Raw genomic sequence first — 22,201 nt, 5'->3', positions numbered from 1 at the left:
TCCTGGCGGCCACCATGAGGGCCCGCACTATCACACATTCTCTCTGTTTCTTCCCTTGCCTTCCCCCACGGTCCCTGCTTCATAGAGCAGCCAGAGCCATTTTTACAAAAAGCAGTAAGATTGTGTTGTTTCTCTGTACAAAAATTTTCAGTGGTTTTTGTGAAAACAAAACTCAAGGCTTCCTTGCTGCTATTGTGAATATCCAGTCTCCTTGACACCCTGCCCTTCTATCCTGGGGTTCTCATCTCTAACTTCTTATCTCCTCCTCATCCCTGAAGAGCCAGACTAAAATGACTGCCCTTTCACTCACCTCCATCCCTCCCCAGCTGCTCATTCTTTTTAAAAATTTATAGTAGACATAATTCCCTGACATTTTAGCTTTTATTTACCGGTTTACTGTTTTCCCCACTAGTTTGTAGGCTTCATAAGAACAGGAAATTGTCCTTGTTTGCCACTATATCTGGGCATGGCATGTAAAAGATGCTCAAGAAATTTGTTGAATGAATGAAATGCTTTCGGGTCTGCTGTGGTTTGGATATAGTAATGTCCCACAAAGCTTTATGCACTGGAGGATTGGTCCCCAGTGTCGTGGTGTTAGAGATGGTGGAACACTTAAGAGAAGAGGGGCAGTAAGAGGCAATTAGTTCCCTGGGGACACGACCCTTAGAGGGCACTGATGTAGTTCTCATGGGACCCAGGTCGTTCCTGAAAAAGTGAATTGCTATAAAAGAGAAGGTCTGGCCCCCTGAATTTCTGTGTGTCAGAATTAGCAGAATTTTCACACATGCTCTTGAGTAGTGATGAATATTGATAGTCTAAATGACCCATTTAAAAAATATTTTTAGGGCTGGGGATGTAGCTCAAGCAGTAGCTCCCTCGCCTGGCATGTGCTTGGTGCTGGGTTTGATCCTCAGCACCACATAAAAATAAAATAAAGATGTTGTGTCCACCGAATACTAAAAAAAATAAATATTAAAAAATACTTTTAGTCGTAGATGGACAAGATATCCTTATTTATTTATTATGTGGTGCCGAGAATTGAACCCAGTGCCTCACATGTACTAGGCAAGTGCTCTACCACGGAGCCACAACCCCAGCTCCTACGTGACCCATTTTTGTCATGTGATCTCTCCCTGTCCCATGTGCTCTCACCATGATGTGACTTAGCGGAGGGCCCCTCACCAGAGGCTGAAAAACACATGGGGCCATCCATTATTGGACTTTCAGTCTTCAACTGTAAGCTCGGGCTGGGGATGGAGCTTGGTGGTAGAGTGCTTGCCTAGCATATGTGAGGCCCAAGATTTTTTTAAAATTTATTTTTTATTTGTTCTTTTTAGTTATACATGACGGTAGAATGTATTTTGACATATTATACATATATGTAGTGTAAGTTTCCATTTTTGTGGTTGTACATGATGTGGAGTTTCACTGGTGTCTTCGTATTTGAACATAGGAAACTATGTCTGATTCATTCTACTGTCTTTCCTATTCTTATCCCCCCCTCCCTTCCCTTCATTCCTCTTTGTCTAATCCATTGCATGTTAGCATCTACATATCAGAACATTCAGTACTGGAGATCAAATCCAGGGATTTGCACATGCTAAGCAAGCACTAAGCTACATTTCCATCCTTAAGCCTCTTTTCTTTATAAAGTTTCCAGCCTCAGGCATTTTGTTATAGCAATAGAAAATGTACCAAGGAAGAATCCATGAGAGGATCTCTCTGATCTTCTCCCTCAGAGGCTACAGAGTTTCTTGTTACTCTCCATAAATCTATTTTGTGATTCTTTCTCTGGCTTCTTGCTATTCATGTGACTCCAAAGACTGCCCCAGCCTAAAGATATGTCACTTCTCAGCTCCAGCACCACTTGCTAACATATCCCAGAATCCTAATTCTACATTTTTGGGAGAGCTAAATTGGCTGGCCTAACCTGGGTGAGGGATCCACCCCTTCCCATTTAGTTATGGCTGAGTGTTATTGGAGCCCATCTCTATGGGAAGGGCATTTTTCAAAAAAGAGGACCATGGGCTATAAGAACTCCCTCACCCCAAATTGCATAGTACCTTGAGGATAGGGTTCAGACAATACTCAGGTAATACTCAGTCCTGGGGAGTAGAAATTCAGTACTAGCTTTGGGTAGATAGTTACACCTTGTCACAGAGAGCCCAAACAGGATCTGGAATATAAAATAGATATAATAAACTACTACTATTTATTGAACTATGTGCCAAGCATAGTTGTAAAAATTTCATATATGCCTGTACCTGATAGGTACCAACAACCCTATGAAGTAGTTCTCTCATCCCCATTTAAGTGAGGAAGCAGAGGCAGTGATAGAGCCAGGGTGCCAGCAGCTGCTCCAGCCTCAGACTGCACCTGCCCTTAACCATCTACTCCACCTTGCACAATAGGACTCTCATTCCCCTCTTATGAGGAGGAAAATGAGGTTTGAAGAGATAAAGTACTGTGCCCAAGGTCACATGGCTGCAGAGTAGCAAGACCTGGATTGTGGCAGCCCTGTAGCCCTTAGGTCACCTTCCTTCATGACTGGGCCCACGGCAGTTGTTTTTAAAAACAGTTTTATTGAGATGCAATTCACATACCACAGGATTCGCCCATTTAAAACATACAAACCAGTGGTTTTTAGTGTAGCTACAGGGCAATCATCGTTATAGTCGATTTACCCATCATAATTTTATAAATAAGGGAGCTCCATTCCCAAGAGGGAAAGTGTTTAACTAGTGGTCACACAAAGAGCAGGCTGCTAGAACCCTGGCCACATCCCACTACTGTGAGGATGCTTCTGGAAAACCCCCAAGTGGAAAACTGATGGGTCATAGTGAGGCAGTGGCCTGGGGTAGAGAGCTGGGAGGAGGCAGGAGCCAGGGAGGATGAGGAAGTCCCCATCTCATGAAAACAGTGACATCCAAAGCTGAAACTCTTGGCTTACCCAACCAACTTCCTTCTCACTTCTCTCCTTCACCCTTTTGGACTTTAAGGATCAGTTACAATATCAAGTCCTCCAGAAGGGCTCCCCAGATTTGTTCTTCCAGACTGATCTAAGTGCTCTCCACAGCACCTTCCAGGCACCTCTCCTTGTCACAATAGTACAGCTCCTCTCTGTCTTGGCCTCTCTGCCTTCAATCAGTCACCTTAAACCAGGTGTAATAGCACCTATAATCCCAGCAGCTCTGGAGGCTGAGGTAGGAGGATCACAAGTTTGAGGCCAGTCTTAGGAATTTAGCAAGACCCTTTCTTAAAAATAAAAAAGGGCTGTGGATGTGGCTCAATGTCCCTAGGTTCAGTCCCCAGTACATACACACACACATACATGCACGCACACACACAATCACCCCAGTGCTAAAAGCATAGGCTTCGGAACCAAAAATCAACTCTAAGTCCAGATTATGCTACTTTCTAGCTCTTCAGCCTTTGGAAAGCAGAGAGTGGCTAAAAAGCCACATTTCTTTCCTTCTTTCCTTCTGGTTTCTTGGAAGGTGCCCATTTAGCATCATTTTGCATTGGAACCTGGCTGTCCTTAGGTTTTAAAGCCATCTGGGGAGTGGCAGCCACATTTTCTGTTGCTTGGCTTGTCTACCTAAGGGAAAACATCCCCCCCCACACACAAATTCAGCTCAGTCCTTGCAGTTTGAGTGGTCCTGACTTCCCAGTTCCAGGGGTGTTCAAAAGATCCATGACTGGCCAATCTAGGCTCTCTACTTACTGGTCCCAGTGATTGGTCCAGGGACAGGTCTGTGAGTTAAACAGAGTCCCTTCATGTTGCTTCTTATATGGACATTAGAGACAAAATCACTCTCTCCTTCTCTCTCTCTCTCTCTCTCTCTCTCTCTCTCTCTCTCTCTCTCTCTCTCTCTCTGAGGTCAGCATGAAGGCTTGACCACCAGCTGCCATCTTGCTGCTGTCACAAGTGAAGCCAAACAGAATCAAATAATCCTGAAATAAGGAAGAAAAGAGAGCTCTGAAACTCTCCTGGATCCAGATATGTTTGAAGTCTCTTTGGACTATTTTTCTTAAGCTGGTCTAGGTTAGATTTCTGACATTTGAACCAAAGGAATTTTCACCAATAGGAGTTCACTTTAATATGCAAACAGGATGACCGGATGTGAGGTGACCAGAAGCCAAGCCAACAAGCTAAGAGTAACAGAGTAGCAAGAGGCAAAGACACTCCATGGCACAGTTAAGCTTCTGAATTAGCCAACCCTGAAGCTTAATTTAGGACTTCTTGTTATATGAAATAATATTTCTTTATTATATTGACTAAATAATTTTGAATCAGGTTTTTAAAATTACATGTAGCCAAAAACCTGCCCTCCAGTCCTCTTCTCCTACTTCCTGTGCTTTTGGCAAGGGATGAGGAGATGATGGGGTGACACCCATCCTCACCCCACCCCACCCCACCCAGAACCCCTGCCTCCTAGGCCAAGGGACAGCTTGTTTCTCACCGTTTAACCTGCTTTTCTGATACTATTTTTTCCTCACAGGTCTTTTTTAAAAAATTTTATTTGTAGATGGACACAATATTTTTTCTTTTTAATGCTTTTTAAAAAATTGTCGGGGCTGTGGATGTGGCTCAAGCAGTAGCGCGCTCGCCTAGCATGCGTGCGGCCTGGGTTCGATCCTCAGCAGCACCACATACCAACAACAAAGATGTTGTGTCTGCCGAGAACTAAGAAAAAATGAATAAATGTTAAAATTCTCTCTCTCTCTCTCTGTCCCTCTCACTCTCTCTTTAAAAAAAAAAATTGTCAATGGACCTTTATTTATTTTATTTATTTATATGGGGGTGCTGAGATTCAAACCTGTTGCCTCACACATGCTAGGCAAGCGCTCCACCACTGAGCTACAACCTCAGGGCTTCTCACAGGCCTTTTTGGTCTCTTCTGGGCACATTCCTGATTTCTTCATTTCTCCAAGTATCTCTAACACTTAGCATGTTCTACTGAAATGTGGGGGAGAAAGGGAGAATGCCAACATACAGTATCGACACCAACTTAGAGCTACACAGTCATCCCTGTATCATGGCAGATCAATAGGACACCCGTCCATGATGCTCAAATCCCTTATAGAAAATGGCATTATATTTGCATATAATCTCCTATTATATTTGCATAGTCATCTCTTGATAACCTACAATACCTCATGCAATGTAAATGCTAATGTAAATAGTTATATACTATATTGTCTAGGGAATAACAACAAGAAAAACGTCTATCTATGTTCTGTATAGATTTATATGTTGTCAGCCTAACTACGATATGTCAGCAACATTTTCTGGGTTTTTCACTTTGAGTATGTTCCATTTGCAGTTGGTTGAATCTAAGGATGCAGAACTTGCGGATCTAGAGGGCTGACTATATAAATTGTCACTGTCCTAAAATCTCATGGGCCTTCCCTGCCAAAAGGAATTTCTTTCTGGTCACATCCTGCCCTAGGAATCAGCTAGCTACCATCCACCCCTCCAGCCTCTCTCCAGCTCCTTGTAGCTTCCAGCTCTCAACTTCTCAAATTCTCTTTCTCTGGAGTACACAATACTTTCTTCTCTGACCCAGACTTCAGGCTAAATCACAGGCTGAAGGCAACCGACAGAGGCTCATTAAAGTGCCCTTCTAAACAAAGGAGCAAGTCCATTGCATCTTAAATATACTTTTTTTGTTTCTTTGGTTTTTTTTTAGATATACATGCCAGTAGAGTGACATATTGTACATACATTCATGGAGTATAACTTATTCTAATTAGAATCCCATTCTTGGGATTGTACATGATGTGGAACTTCACTGATCATGTATTTATATATGGACATAGGAAAGTGATGTCTGATTCATCCTACTGTCTTTCCTATTCCCATCCTGCTCCCTTCCCTTCATTCCTCTTTGTCTAATCCACTGAACTTCTGTTCTTCCTTACCTCTCTTATTGGGTGTTAGCATCCACTTATCAGAGAGAACATTTGGCCTTTGGTTTTGGGGGATTGGCTTATTTCACTTAGCATGATAGTCTTCACTTTCATCCATTTACCAGCAAATACTATAATTTCATTCTTATTTATAGCTGAGTAATATTCCATTTTCTTTTTTTTCTGGTGGACACAACATCTTTTATTTTATCTTCATGTGGTGCTGAGGATCGAACCCAGCACCCTGCGCATGCCAGGCGAGTGCGCTACCACTTGAGCCAAGTCCCCAACCCCAAATATTCCATTTTCTTTATCAACTTATCTGTTGAAGGATGGTTCCATAGCTTAGCTATTGTGAACTGAGCTGTTATCAACATTGATGTGGCTGTGTCACTATGGTATGTTTATTTTAAGTCCTTTAGGTATATACCAAGGAGTGGGATAACTGGGTCAAATGGTGGTTCCAATTTCAAGTTTTATGAGGAGTCTCCATACTGCTTTCCATAGTGATTGCACCAATTTGCTGTCCCACCAGCAATGTATGAATAAATCTTTTCTCCAACATCTTCACCAACATTTATTTTTAACATCTTATGTATTCTTTAACATCACAAAGAAGGGACAGAAACATGAAAAATACAGGTGTTTTCCCTTAACAAAATAATATTCTTAGGCTCTTTGCCACCAATTTTTGTAAGTGAAAGACAATAGAATAACAAATGATCTATTCTCTTTCTGTCCCAAATAAGCTTCCAGGAATTATAGGATTTTCTTTTCCTTCCAGCTACAGGCCCCTGAGATATATTCACATACCATAAAATTCACCCTTTTAAAGCATACACTTCAGTGGGTTTTGGTATATGCCTTTAGAAGGTGTTGCAACCATCGCCACCGTCAAATTTCAGAAGATTTTCATCATCCCCAAAAGAAACCCAGACCCATCACCCTGTAGTTCCTGTTTCCTCCTTTTACAGAAGATGGCAACCATTAATCTTTTTTTTTTTAATTTTTAAAGATGTAGTTGGACACAATATCTTTATTTTATTTTTATGTGGTGCTGAGAACTGAACCCAGGGCCTTGCACATGCTAGGTGAGTGCTCTACCACTGAGCCACAATGCAGCCCACAACCATTAATCTTAACAACCCATCTCAGGGGGAAGCATTCAGTCTTTCACCAGGAAGAATAATGTTAAGCCAGTAAGTTTTGGTAGATGTCCTTTATCAGTTTGAGACACTAAAATTTCTATTCCTCATTTGTTGAGTGTTTTTTATCATGAAGGGGTGATGTTACTTTCTTCCAAATGTTAATGTCTATTAAGAAATCATGTTGTTTTGTCATTTATTCGAAGAGTATGGTGTATTACATTGATTGCTCTGTAAATATTAATGTGATGGTTTTAACCCATTCATGTTTAAGTGTTAAACCATCATGTGGCTTTATAAGCTCAAGTGGTCCCATCTTAGAAAATCTGATGGATGAAAATCCAGACTAAAATAACTATGGGCTTGTTCCCTTAGGGTAACAAAGTTTTGTTTTGAATTTTTCTTTTTTTTGTTTTTCTTTCTCTTTCTCTTTCTCCCCAACCCCCCACCCCTGTACCAAGGATTGATTCTAGATACACTTTACCACTAAGCCACATCCCCAGCCCTTTCTTCTTCTTCTTCTTTTTCCTCCTCTTCTTCCTCCTCCTCCTCCTCTTCCTCCTCCTCCTCCTCCTCCTCCCCCTCCTCCTCCTCCTCCTCCTCCTCCTCCTCCTCCTCCCCCTCCTCCTCCTCCTCCTCCTCTCCTCCTCCTCCTCCTCCTCCTCCTCCTCCTTCTTTCTCACTAAGTTGCTGAGGCTGGCCTCAAACTTGCAATCCTCCTGCCTCAGCCTCCCAAGTCATTGTGATTTCAGGTGTGTGCCACCAGGGTACAGAATTTTTCAGAAGGGAAATTGTGAGTAAAGGGGTTTAGGACATGCCACCCCAGAATGTGTCATTTTCGCATGTTTATTATGATGAACTAAAGGCCCTTGAGAAACAGATTCAGGAAAAGCTCTCTGACTTCCTCCTTTCCACCTGAATGCATCTCATGAAAGATTCTCTGAGAAAGGTTCCTTCCCTGTCTGAGAAGAGAAGAGCGGTCATTGCTAGACACTGCAGACTGACACCAAAATAGAACTGAACAAACAAACCAAAAATAACCCTTATCTTCCATTACTTTCCACCAGATATTTTCTGGTCATTGTCCCACAATTTACTGCCCCTAACCCAATCCCCTTTGTTTTGTTATGTTGCTCTAATGTTATCATTCTTTGTGTAAAAATGAATAAAAGCTTTTGTGCCCAATGACTTCTTCTGGTCTTCAGTCACCTTCTGAAGACTCCTGTGTTAAGACATGTAAAAATATTAAATACATTTGTACCCTTTTCTACTGTTATTCTCTTATGTCAGTTTAATTCTGAGGCTATCCACAGGGACCTAAAAGCGTAGAAGGAAGTATCTCCTCTCCTACAGCATAGAAAATATGATGTGAAAATAAGATGATCAGGATTTTTAGGAACTATCTGTTAGTGTCAATATCTGCAAGGTTGAGAAAATCTACAATACTCATGATGACCTGTTGTCCTGGGTGGCAGCCTAACTGGTCAAGATGGATTTACACAGTCTCCTGCCTCCTCTCACTGCCCGTAGTCACCAAAAGCAGCTGGGAAATGGATGACAGGCCTCTAAGGGGCAGGAATCCCCTCTCTTGGGCAGAAAAATACAATGAGGTTGAATAGAGATAAATCAGCTGTAGGAGCACAATCTCTCCCCCACAACCCCTTCTGTCTTCTGGTGCTTTCTGCTCTGAGAGGAGACATTGCTGCAGCAAACCTTGCTCCAGATGGTGAAAGTCTGTCCAGCTACCACTTTGAGGACATCTAGTTTTGTATGTCCAGTATTTCCTTCTTTTGGGAAACCTCCCCCAACCCCACCCCAGGTGATACTCACTGGGCTGCCAATCACAGAACCACAGGAATGTCTCAGTCCTGGGTCAACTAGGTTTTCTTAAGACTTTGGAACCAGATGTGGAGACACCCCAGGATGAAAGGCAGGAGGCACTGAGTTAGTTCACATGTTTCCCCTAGAGCAGAGCTTCTCTTACTGTGATCCCCAGACCAGCAGCAACAGCATCTGGGAACTTGTTAGACATCCCAAACCCCAGGTTCCACCCACATCTACTGAATCAGAAACTCCAGGGCTAGTCCTCAACACTTTGTGGTTTAACAACGCTTCCGGGGGATTCTTTTGCACCCTGAAAAGTACCCTAGAGAAACAAGAAGTTTTTGCAAGTGGAATTCCCAGAGCTTGCCCGGAAGTTTTGTTTTTGTTTTTGTTTATTTTTCTAGTTTTTCTAGTTGCTTTATCTCTTTAAGCATTGGAGTGGTTCCGGGTCAGTGGAGGTAAGTGGATCTGCTACAGGTAGTCACTCAGAGATGCAGACAGGTTCCTTATCATGTTGCTTTGCTGTTTCCTTGGAAACATGCTTCCATCAATACATCCACACTCCATCCTGTTAGAAAAGTGAAAAGAGGAAACAGATTGTGAATAATTTCTATTTAAGATGTAGACATGATGTTTATATCAATTTTATTCATTTTCTGAAGATGAGTACTTAGTTAGGTGGTCACATCCAACTAGCTGCAAGAGAGGCTGGGAAATGTGATTTTGAGCTTGGCAGCCATATACCCTGCTACATCTTGGGAAGAGTTTTTTGTTTTTTTTTTATTGGTTAGAAGAAATAGGAAAACAATGGATAATAGAGGATGAGAAATGATCTTTCCTACTTTCCAACCCTGAGCCACTACTGAAAGGTCAAATGTCTTCAGGGGCCTGGCAGGTGATGAGGTATGTAAAGCCATCTAGGTATGGGACTAAAAGGAGTGAGGTGACTGTGCCTATGTAAAGGGGGCAACAGCTATTTGTCTACCCAACATCCCTTCCCCCTTTATCTTCACTTTGATGAAGAAAGCTACCACGCTCGCCTAATGGAGAGGCCTACATATGGCTAGGAACCCAGGGAGGCCTCTGGCCAGCAGCACTTGAGGAACTGAGACCCTAATACAGCAGCCTGAGAGGAACTGAATCCTGTAACCATCACCATGTGAGCTAGGAAGCAGATCTTTTCCAGTCAGGCCTTAGGTTGACAAAGGTCACAGCAAAGTCACTCCTGGATACCTGATCCATAGAAACCGTGAATCAATGAACCTGTATTGTTTAAAACTACTGCATTTTGGAGGAATTTGTACACATCAATAAATAACTAACACAAGTGGAATGGCACAGATAAGCACAGTGTGTAACAGGTGCACACACGAAGGTGGAGCACAACGTCACTGTGGTGGGGAAGGTCACAAATGGTAGGATTCCTGGAAGGAGGGCAGGCTTGTGTTGCATTTTGCAGACTAACTAGGCATGATTTAGGGGAAGATGGGAGAGAAGGAGTTTCTAGTCAGGGTTATAGAACAAACTGAGACCATTTCCCAAATCCATGTTACCAGTGTGTGTGTGTGTGTGTGTGTGTGTGTGTGTGTGTGTGTGTGTGGTGGGGCAGTTCTGGGGATGGAAACTATGAATATTAGACAGGTCCTGTCCCATTGACCTATGCCCCCAGCCCTCTGACCATGTCACTTGTCACATTCCTGGTTAGAGGTAAATTTACTGGGAAATCAGCAGAGCTTCAACTTCAGGATCCCTTACCTTCCCCAAACCCTTTTAAGCCTGAAAGACCCTAGCAATTTTGTGTTTATAATTTTTCATTCTTTGTCTTAAGAAGGGTCCCCCTGGGCTGGGGTTGTAGCTCAGTGCTACAGCGCTTGCCTCGAATGCGTGAAGTACTGGGTTCGATCCTCAGCACCACATACAAATAAGTAAATAGATTTAAAAATAAAAAGGGTCCCCCATCTTCTGTTCCTGATTCAGTGGATTTCCCAAGACCCTTCTGATGCTCTGCCATTTTCCCTCCCAATCTACAGCATACAGCATGTACTTACTAGGAATCTTTGATTCTGTCTCTCTCTCTCTCTTTTTTTTTTTTTTTTTTAGACCAGGTCTCGCTCTCACTAGGTTGTCCAGGTTGGCCTCAGATTCCCGGCTCAGGTGATCCTCCTGACTCAGCCCCTCAAATAGTTGGGACTACAGGTGTGGGCCACCAGGCTGAGCTGGCTCTACGTCCTTGAATATGGTTTCTCAGCAGTGCCTCTCCAGCCCTGTCCCCTCTAGCCTTTACTTCCTAAACCCAAACAATCTAGATTCTGTAATTTTCCTCAGAAGTCCTATTCTCTAACTCATGAATCATTTTTACTGCAATTTTTAAAGTCTTGGAGAATTTTCCCTGAGGTGGTGGTGCCCAGGGTGAACATGGTTTTCTTTTGTTTTGCAGTACTGGGGATTGAACCCAGGGCCTGTGGGTGCAAACTCTCTGCCACTGAGCTGAGTCCCCAGATCTCTGATGTGCTTTTCTAAAGAGCAAGTCTGGCTTCTGACCAAGTGGCATTTGAGCAGGGCTGCTTTGGGTGTGTGTGTGGGTTGTGTCCCTGGGAATAGCCTTTCTGTGTCAGAATGACTAAGCTTTAGAGAAAGGAGGGAGTGATTACGGGGTGGAAAGTCAAGAGGACAACAGGGAAAACGGAGCCTTGCTATTTCCTTAGAAATGAGGCATTTTATTTTCGGATGCTGTTGGCAGTATTTCAAGACAATGATGGGCTGCTGGAGGAAGGACACTAACATCATCCATGCCTATTCTGTGCCGGGCACGTAGGATTTCCAGCATTGTCCCACAGAATCCTCATCACACCCCTGCGAGTTAATGGTGAGACTCTCCACTTCACAGCTGAGGACATGGAGGTTCAGAGATGTGTAGTAGTATATCCATGCCTCACAGCCTGCAAGTTCCAAATCAGGCCCAGCTGACTCAAGAGTGCAGCTCTAGCCCCACCCCATGTTCCCCCAATCCTTTATCGGTTCTCTCAGAGGTCTACCACCTACGTTCAGATAAAAATTGGTGGGCTTTGCATCAAATGTCCACCTGAAATAAGTTTAATAGTTGAAAAGTCAGGCTGGTCAAATTTTTGGTTCTGGGAAGTCTGTATAGTTGAAGAAGTACCCATCAGTGAGTGGGAGTCCTCCAGGGTTGAATTCAGATATATATCTATATCTATTCCTATCTATAGATAGATATACACATATATTCAGAGACATATATCTATATATGGAGAGATTTAGGTGTGGTGTGTGGTTTTTTTTTTGTGTGTGTATATGAAGGGAAGAGAAGAAATACTGATAAGAGAAGACATGAAGTGTAGGCCTCAAATCAGAAAATTGAGACTGAGAGGTTGGATAGACTACAGCACAGGGATAACAATGAAAGTCCTAAGAATGACAAATCTGTTTATTGAGTGCTTACAAGGTGCCAGGCACTCTACCAGATGTTTTCCAAAGATGTATTCTCACAACCATCCTACTAAAAAGGCAGGACTATTGTATTAGTCCATTTTGTGTTGCTGCAACAAAACACCTGAGACTGGGTACTTTATAAATGAAGACGTTTATTTGGCTTATGATTTTGGTGGATGGAAGATCCAAATTGCAGGGAGCCTGCATCCTGGCATGGCCATCTTGGCTGTGACAGACGACAGAGGAACAGAAAAGGAAATGGCTGTGTGCAGAAGAGGCTAAGCCTATGGGATGGCTTTGCTTTCTAACTCCCTAACTATCTTGAGACCTAACTCACTCCTGTGAGACCTAACCCACTCTGCAAGAGATCAGTATTAATCCATTTAGGAGGGTGGAGCCCCGATGACCTAATTTCCTCTCACTAGCCACCTCTTTAAAGGCTCCAACACCTCAATGCAGTATTGAGCCTATAAACCTTTTTTTTTTTTTTTCAGTTTTCCAGCACATGAACTTTTGAGGGGTAAATCACATCCAAATCTATAGCATTTACCATCCCTATTTTTAGATTGAGTACCTTGTACATGAAGAATCTTACTGAGGAAGTGGTGAAGGAGAGACTGGAACGAAGCTCTGTTCAACCCTAAGACTCCTTGCTTCATTTAACCATCAGGCTTTACTAAGTCAAGGTGAAGGAGAGTGGGAGAAGCCCAGCACCTGGAGATGATGCTAACCTGGAGAAGCAGTACTTTGCAGGTGACATATCTTGGGACGATGGGACACAGAGGTGGCTACAGCTCACCCAGAACCAGTCCTTCAGGCAAGGTTAGGTGCCTCGAGAGCCAGCAGTTGAGCGCTAGGAAGCTCTTGGGTCCAGAGTGGGTGGAGACAAGCAGACTTGGTCAATATCCATTGGCCTCTCTCGGATTGGTTCAGGAACCTCAGGGGGCGGGGCTTAAGCCTCCGGGATGCTAATACGAAGCTGGAGCTGGAGCTGCTTGGTGCTGCTACCCCAGGGCTGGAGTCTCACGCTGTGATTTCTGGGACTTTGGCTTAGTGATTTAACAACCTTGAGCCTCAGTTTTCTGGAAAGTGGAGATAACCTGAGTATATTCAAATATTAGTATAGTATATTATTAGATAATAATTAATTGTGTCGTTTGGAGGTTCGGTGAAGGGATGCACGTGAAGGGTTAACATGGGGCAGGGAAGGATAGGTGCTCCATAAATACCATCATATTTTTGAGAGATTACTACTCAGGGGAGCCAGAAAATCTTTTTCTATTTTCTCTCCCATTTCCTACTTTAGGAGGAAAGTGGGAGTGTATTCAAGAGAGGGAGTAAATATAATTCCTCTCTCACCTAGCGTTTGCTCACTCTGAATGCTTTTTACTGGTTTTATGGTTCACAACTCATTTTACAGTTGTAATTTGTCTCTTGACCCGAAAATATTAAACTGTCATATAAAAGCAATAGATTTCTCATGCTAGAAATTTTGTCTGTGCTGTGCATAATATTTTCAGAGTTCATTTATGTTGTAGCATGTATCAGAGTCTCATTTTCTGTACTGCTTTTTTTTGTGTGTGTGTGTGTGTGTGTGGTGGGGAATTGAACCCAAGACCTTATGCATGCAAGCCTGCTCTCTACCATTAAACTACAGCCCAGCCTTAATTTACTGTTATACTTATTTTCTTATCACTTTTCTTCACTTGAAGGAATGTATTTAGATCTATTCCCAAGTTTAAGAGAATCTTTCCAGAATTTTATAATGGTCAACTTAATTATATTTAGATCAGTAAGGTAAGGTCACAAGAGCACAAGAGTTTAATTTCTCACCAAGTTGGAGTAAACACTGTAATAAACAGAGTTTACTACTTTCTTTCTGTTGTTTGTTTTGGGTATTGGGAGTTGAACCCAGAAACACTTTACCACTGAGTTTTATCCCTAGCCCTTTTAATTTTTATCTTGAGACAATGTATTGCTAAGTTGTTGAAGCTGGGCCTTAAATTTGAGATCCTCCTGCCTCAGCCTCGTGAGTCCCTGGGATTACAGGCATGCTCCTCTACACCTAGCAGTTTACCATTCTAAACGAATAACCACTATTTTCTGTCACAAACATTAATTTAAAAATGTAATTTCTTATAATAAAAATTATTAGCTTCAGGGTTTCAAGTAAATACTACCTTTTTAAAAAAAGTAATTTATATAATATCATTTTAAAAGTAATTTATATTACAGAAAAGTTCTTTTTCTCTTTAATTAAGCAGACTATTCTTACAATGACATGATTCAGAACTCATTTAGATTTAGCTTAAATTTTATGATTCTTCTCATATAAAGATTCACTAACCTTCTTTCTTAATCTTTCTAAACAAAGGAGACAGATAATCCAGCGCTTGGCACTCTTTAATGCCCTTAGGTTAATAGTGTTTCACCTCAAGTTTCCTATTGAAAATCAGGACTTTAAGGTTTATTATAACTTTCCCCCATATCCCTAAACTCATGAAAGTACCAGACACCCTGGAACACACCTATAATCCCAGCTACTTGGGAGGCTGAAGCACAAGATTCAGGCCAGCCTTGGCAAGTTTCAGCCTGGGCAACTTAGCGTGACACTGTCTCAAAGTAAAAAATTTTAAAAAAGGTTAGGGGATGTAGCTAGGTGATAAAGCACCCAAGATCTGAGTTCAATCCCCTATGCCAAAAAGAGAAAATAAATAAATAATGAAAATTTCATAGTTTTCATTCTTTTCTGATTGTGGAGGGTAACTGGGGATTGAATTCAGGGGTGCTCAACCACTGAGCCACATCCCCAGACCTATTTTGTATTTTATTTAGAGACATAAAATATGTCTACGAGGTGCTAAGCAACCCAGTGAAACCTTAGCACCTCGCTTTTGCAGAGGCTGGCTTGGAACCCGTGATCCTCCTGCCTCAGCCTCCTGCCTCAACCTCCCGAGCTGCTGGGATTACAGATGTGCACCACTGTGCTTGACCCTTTTCTGATTTTTAATCACTTATATATTATATGTATCTGGCATAATTTGTGTGTGGGGGGGTGGTGCTGGGGATTGAACACAGAGCCCTACGTATGCTAGGCAAGTTCTCTCCCCTATGCTCTATCCCCAGCCCTATCTGGCACATTTCTAAGGTCTTTACATATATTAATCGTCATAGAACTTCCCTCTCTTTTTCTTTCAATAGTGCTACTTTAAAAAATTTCTACTTTACCTAGGAGAAAACTGAGGCACAGAGAGATTATTTGATCTAAGAGATTACTTGACCTGTCCACAGACTGAACATGTTTGTGTCTTTTACAATATCAAACACAGCTATCCAATGGGACACAACTATCAGGGGGAGAGCTGGGATTCAAACATGCACTCTGTCTCCAGAGTCTCGTTCTCAATCACTGTACATACTTTCTTTTTTTTTTTTTTTTTAAAGAGAGAGTGAGAGAGGAGAGAGAGAGTGAGAGAGAGAGAATTTTCAATATTTATTTTTTAGTTCTCGGCGGACACAACATCTTTGTTGGTATGTGGTGCTGAGGATCGAACCTGGGCCGCACGCATGCCAGGCGAGCGCGCTACCGCTGAGCCACATCTCCAGCCCTGTACATACTTTCTTTAGGAAAAGAAGAAGAAGGTGGGAAGAGAGGGAGGAGGAGGAGGTGGGGGGGGGGAAACCCTTGGCAGGAGTGGGGAGGCAGTTGTGCATGCCTATAATCCCAGCAGCTCAGGAGGCTGAGGCAGAAGGATTGCAAGTTCAAAGACAACCTCAGCAAAATCGAGGCACTAAGCAACTCAGTGAGACCCTGTTTCTAGACAAAATTCAAAAAGGTCTGGGGGCGCTGGGGTTGTGGCTCAGTGGCACAGCACTTGCCTAGCACATGTGAGGCACTGGGTTCGATCCTCAGCACCACATAAAAAATAAAATAAACAAAATAAATATTAAAAAGTGGGGTACTGGGGATGTGGCTCAGTGGTCAAGTGCCCCTGAGTTCAGTCTCCAGTACCCCCCCCAAAAAAACCAACCTTGGCAGATACATATAAGAATTAATTGTTGTCTTAATTCTATCTACAAGAAATACCCATTGCTAACAGTGTTTGTTTTAAGTGATTACAGCATATAAAGGCACAGACAATGGCAATCTTGGGGGAAGGTGTAGGCATATTTAAAAGCAAATATTAATCCATTATCTGGTGGGTGGAAGCCTCCAAGTGACCTCAGTTTGACCCAGCTCACACTCTGGAATTGGACAGGGATAAGGGTGGGGATGGCTCAGCTTAGTTGTGGGCAGCTGACAAATGACCTCCACAGCAAGGGGTCATCTGAACAGAAAGGAAATCAAAAGTAGGAACAGTAGGCTATGTGTCGGACTAGCACTCAGTAGGGTAAAGGCAGGGTTAGTAACCAGGTAACAAGATGAGTCCAGCCAGAAAGAATAATTTAGCAGCCGCAAGGCGAGGGACTGGTCTGCAGGTCTAACATTGTTCATGAGAACAGACCACAGTTATGTCTGAGGCTGTGCCAAGACAGCTGTTATCGGACATCTGTGCAAGAAGATTCTGTTGCAAGTGTGTTAATCAAAATAGAAAGGCATCCTAGTAAAAGAGGGCTGGACACGGCAGCGGCATGACCACGTGTAGAATGAAGCATCCAGAAATGGTCAAAGTGGGGGCCACTCAGATAGTACAAGAATGAGTAAACACAGTGACCTTGGGCGGCAGTGCTCAAATGTTTTGACGTCAGCATCTCTTAAAACTCTTAAAAATTACTGAGGACCCCAAAGAGCTTTTGTTTATATGAGTTACATGTTGTAAATGAGCTATGCCATTAATATGGATTGGACAGATTTCTGTCTTTCCACAATGTCAGAATTTATTTAAAAACAAAAAATTTACAAGTTATATCACTTTCATCGGTAAGGACTTCATCATATAGTTTGGAAAGCACCTCCATGTTTTTGAAAGAATGAGTGAAAAAGGCAAATAATGGGCTAGTTTTTTTTTTTTTTTTTTTTCCTTTTGCAGTGCTAGGAATAAAACCCAAGACTTACATATGCCAGGCAAATGCTCTACCACTGAGCTACATCCCCAACCCCTGAGTTAGTATTATTTTTAAAGCAGTAAAGTAGGTTTATTTTTTATTTTATTTTATTTTATTTTGGTACTGGGAATGAACCCAGGGCTTTGCACATGGTAGGCAATTGTTCTACCATTGAGTTACAACCCCAGCCCTTTTTAAATTTTGAGACAGGGGCTTTCTAAATTGCTCAGGCTGACCTTGAATTTGTAATCCTCCTGCCTCAGCCTCTCAAGTAGCTGGGATTACAGGTGTGTACCATCAAGCCTGATTCATAAAGCAGTTTTATTTTAATTTACTCCCTGATGGTATTTTGAAAACTCCAGGGGAAATCCAGATCATACTTTGAGAGCCACTGATATAATTAAGAATGATAGATTTTATTTGTATAGTACTATACAGCTTACAGTGCACCATAAATCAGGAAAAAATGTTCTTAATCCCATTTCATAGCCAAACATTGCTAGGGAACAAGGAATAGACCCAGCCATCCTGACTTTGAAGGGACTGCCGCTGCAGCTAGTGCACTGCACTAGTATTACTGCTTCTTAAGTGTCTAAGTAGTTTATGGCTACTAAGGCTTGTCCTCTGCTATAAAACGCATTTTATTCCTGGTTTTCTTATGGCCAGGGAGCTCAGCATGTCCACTCAGTCCTGGAAAGCTGTGGAGCTGTTGTGTACTGTCTGGGAGGACAATCAAGAAAATCATGTGCTGGGGCTGGGGAAGTGGCTCAAGTGGTAGCGCGCTCGCCTGGCATGCGTGCGGCCCGGGTTCGATCCTCAGCACCACATACAAAGATGTTGTGTCCGCTGTGAACTGAAAAATAAATATTAAAAAAAAAAAAGAAAAAAAAGAAAATCATGTGCTTCCAGCAGCTCGGGAGGCTGAGGCAGAAGGTTTGAAGTCAGCACCAGTAACTTAGTGATGCCCTAAGCAACTTAGCAAGACCTGTCTCAAAATAAAAAATAAAGGGCTGGGGATGTGGTTCCGTAGTTAAGTGCCCCTGGGCTCAATCCCAGGTACAAAAAAAAAAAAAAAAATCAACTCGTGGAGGAGGACTAGAAACTGACATCCTGCTCTAGAAAACCCCATGTCTCTGTTGATGATCATAAAGGCCAACAGAAATAGCCAACGGAGAGGAAAATGCCTCTTCCTCAACTCTACCTTGAAAATCTTACCCAAGAGCATCTAATTGACAATATCTCGTTTGTATCTGGAGCCTGAGGGGAAAAATATGTTTATGCATAAAATATGCATAAAGCAAAGAAAATATTTTGTGGTGATGGAAGAAGACTACATATTCCTTTTTTGAGATGGGGTCACACTATGATGCCAGGCTGGTCCCTAACTCCTGGGCTCAAGCAATCCTCCTGCTTCAGCTTCCCAAGTAGCTGGGACCACATAGACACATGCCACCACACCCAGATAGAAATTTCATTTCAAAAAAAAAAAAAAAAAGAAAAAGAAAAGAAAAGAAATGTGAGCACTTCCTCTACAGTTTAGGAAAGGCTCCATAGAATGAAATGAAAAAGGATGATGAGCTTCAGTTGAACTTTAGCTGCATACATTCAATACCATGTTCTGTCTGTGGATTGATAAGAATGTGAACTCCATGAGGGTTTGTTTGATTTATTTTTTTACTCTGTCTTCAGAGCTTAAATTATTACAAAGTAGTTGGTAAAAAAAAAAAAAAAACAGGGAGATTCAGACCAAAATGAATGTTTTCTCAGAAACTCTTTTGGTGAACATCAGTTAGATTTCAGAAACGGCAATAAATCTGTGTTATTCTGACAACAGCCCTAGGGAGAAAAAAAGAATCAGAGAAAGGGGGCAAAGGAACTATTTTGTGGTGATGGAAGAAGACTACATATTCCTTGACATCCCACCCAACACAGGTGGCGTATATGTTACCTCCCTTGAGTTTAGGTGAGCTCTATGATTGCTTTAACTAATAGACTGGGATGGATGTGATGCTATGCCATTCTCCAGGCCAGATTTAAAAGAATGACAGTGTTTGCAACTTGTCTCTTTGGAGACATCATCAGCTGTCTTGTAAGGCATTCAACTTTATTGATGAAGAGACCACATGGCGAGCTCTGAGACCACATGGCCAGGGGAACCTTTCAGTCCTTCCCTTTAAGTGCCAGTGTCATGAGTAAGAGACATAGTTGGACCCTCCAGACTAGCCTACTAGACTGCCAGCTGGAACACTACTGACTCTGCTTGATATTGTATGGAACAGAGGAATCACCTGGTTGAGCACTAAATTCCTGACTCAAAATATGTGAGATATAAGACAGTGGTTGGGCTAGGAGTGTAGCTTAGTGGTAGTAGGCTTGCTTGGCATGTGCAAAGCCCTAGGTTCCATCCCCAACACCACATAACAAAACCCAAACAAACAAAGGAAATAATAGTGGTTGCCGTTTCAAAGACACTGAGTTTTAAGATAGTTTATTAAGTAGTGTTAACCTAAATATACTCCCAAGTATGGTCTTAGGGAATACAAAACTTTAGCCTGCCTCAGTTTTCTCACCTGTATACTGAAGATTATCATAATACTTTCCAAGTTTGGTGGGAAAATTAAAAAAGAACCACAACATTTATATATTTACTATGTAAAGTCAGTGACACATAGTAAAAACTTCAGTAAATGTTAGTAATTACTTTGCTTTGTTTATTTAGCACCCACTACATGCCAATCACTCATGTAGTGCTTCCAATTAAGCAATGAACAAGAGAGATAAAGACCCCACTTTTTAGTGACAGATAATAAACAAGTAAACAAGATAACTGAAAGTGGCAATAGGAACATGAAGAAATGATAACAGGGGCTGGGGTTGTACCACAGTGGCTAAGCCCTCGCCTCGCATGCGTGAGGCACTGGGTTCGATCCTCAGCACCACATACAAAAATAAATAAATAAAACAAAGATATTGTGTCCATCTACAACTAAAAAATATTTTTTAAAAAGAATAACATATGTAGAAGGGACAAGGGAGCTACTTGAAAAAGAAGACAGACAGGAAATGAGGGGAGGCCTTCAGAGGTAAGATTTAACTGAGACCAGTATAAAGAACCATGCATTGGGGGGCTGGGGTTGTGGCTCAGTGGTAGAGCACTTGCCTAGTATGTGCGATGCATTGGGTTCGATTCTGAGCAAGCAAATGAATAATAAAGGTCCATCAATAACTAAAAAAATATTAAAAAAAAAAAGAACCATGCATTGGAAGGTTGGGGAGAGAGAGATGGGGAATAGCAGGTCCTGAGGCTAGAATTTTGGTTTGTGAAGGAGAGAGAAAAAAGTACCAGCATGACTGGAGCTCAGGATATGTGAGGGGAAGGAGCCTGGACATGCCATTTGAAAGCTGGGAAGGGTAGGCCAAGAAGGGCCTATTAGAAACCATAGCAAGTAGCTTAGAATTTATTCTCAAAGGACTGTAAAAGGCATTGGAAGGTTTTTGTTTATTTGTTTATTTTTAATTGCTACAGCCTTCTCTGCTTTGGGGAGGAATTTGTGAGCTTCTTTATAGCACTGTTTTAGAATCATGTTTATGTACCCTAAATGCTTCAGGAATAACATTTCTGAAGATGTCCCATTGTACGCTCATGGTCTCCCCCTGGTGGAGTTGGTAGTTAAGTTTACATGGTTTCCCAACAGCAAAAACAATTAATGAGCAACTTGCCCCCAAATAAATGAATTATTAATTCTTTCATTCAACAAACACTTATGGGGCACCTACAATGTGCCAGACTCTGTTCTGGTGCTAAATATTTCCATGAACAAAATGGCCAAACATAGATGCCCTTGTGGAGTTCATATTCTTCTGGGGAGGGAGGGACATTAAATCAAGTTTATAAGCTACTTGTTGGAGGGGAGAACACTTATTAGAGAAAAATTGTGTGGGAAACAGATAGAAGGTACAAGAAGGATGATAGTGTTTATAGTGTCAGGAAAGTTCTCATTGGGAAAGTGATATTTGAATAAAGACATAAATGAAGTGACAGGGTGAATTGGTGCAGGTGCCTGGGGGGAAAAGCAGTTCAAGCACAAGAATCAGCAAGTACAAAGGCCCCAGCCTATCTGCAGGTTAGAAAAACAGCAGAGGCCAGTTTGCTTTAAGCAGACTGATGACAGGATGGAGGTGTACTGGGGTGGGGGTGTCAAATCTTGAGGGTCCTGTATATCAGCATAAGTATTTGGTTTTCACTCGAAGACAGGAATTCATTGAAAGAGGGACATGATCTGACTAAGGTTTTAACAGGAGCCCACCTGTTGGGGTAATCACTAAATCAGTATTAATGGCTTGTTGTTTCTGAAGGTGAACTAAGAAGGTCTCCCAAGAATGTGTTGAGAGGGGCAAGGAGGAGTGAAACTGGCCACTTCTTTTATCTTCAATCTTTAGATGGGAATCAAAACAGGATGACCTTGGTTGTGAAGTAAAGTCATGTGCTCCTAAAACCTCTGAAAAAACCCACATGTTTAGTTGGCATGCAAGTTATCCTTCATATATTCTCCCTGCTTGTAGGCACAGGGTGGTCATCCATTTTATGCTGGCCTGCCTGCCACCCAGGACCGTGTAAGTAACAAAATGTCCAAATCCTCTTGTCGAGTCTTCATTTGTTTATTTACTGGTGGTACTGGGGATCGAACCCAAGGGGCACTGTACTTTTGGGCTACATCCCCAGCCCTTTTTATTTTTGAGACAGGACAGTCTGGCCCAGAACTGCCTCAACCTCCTGAGTAGCTGGGATTACAGGTATGTACCACCACACCGAGCTTTTTTCT

Source organism: Urocitellus parryii, chromosome 11 (genome assembly GCF_045843805.1).
Source record: "Urocitellus parryii isolate mUroPar1 chromosome 11, mUroPar1.hap1, whole genome shotgun sequence".
Lineage (NCBI taxonomy): Eukaryota > Metazoa > Chordata > Mammalia > Rodentia > Sciuridae > Urocitellus > Urocitellus parryii.
The sequence above is the reverse complement of the archived record's forward strand: the minus strand, read 5'-3'. Positions refer to the sequence as shown.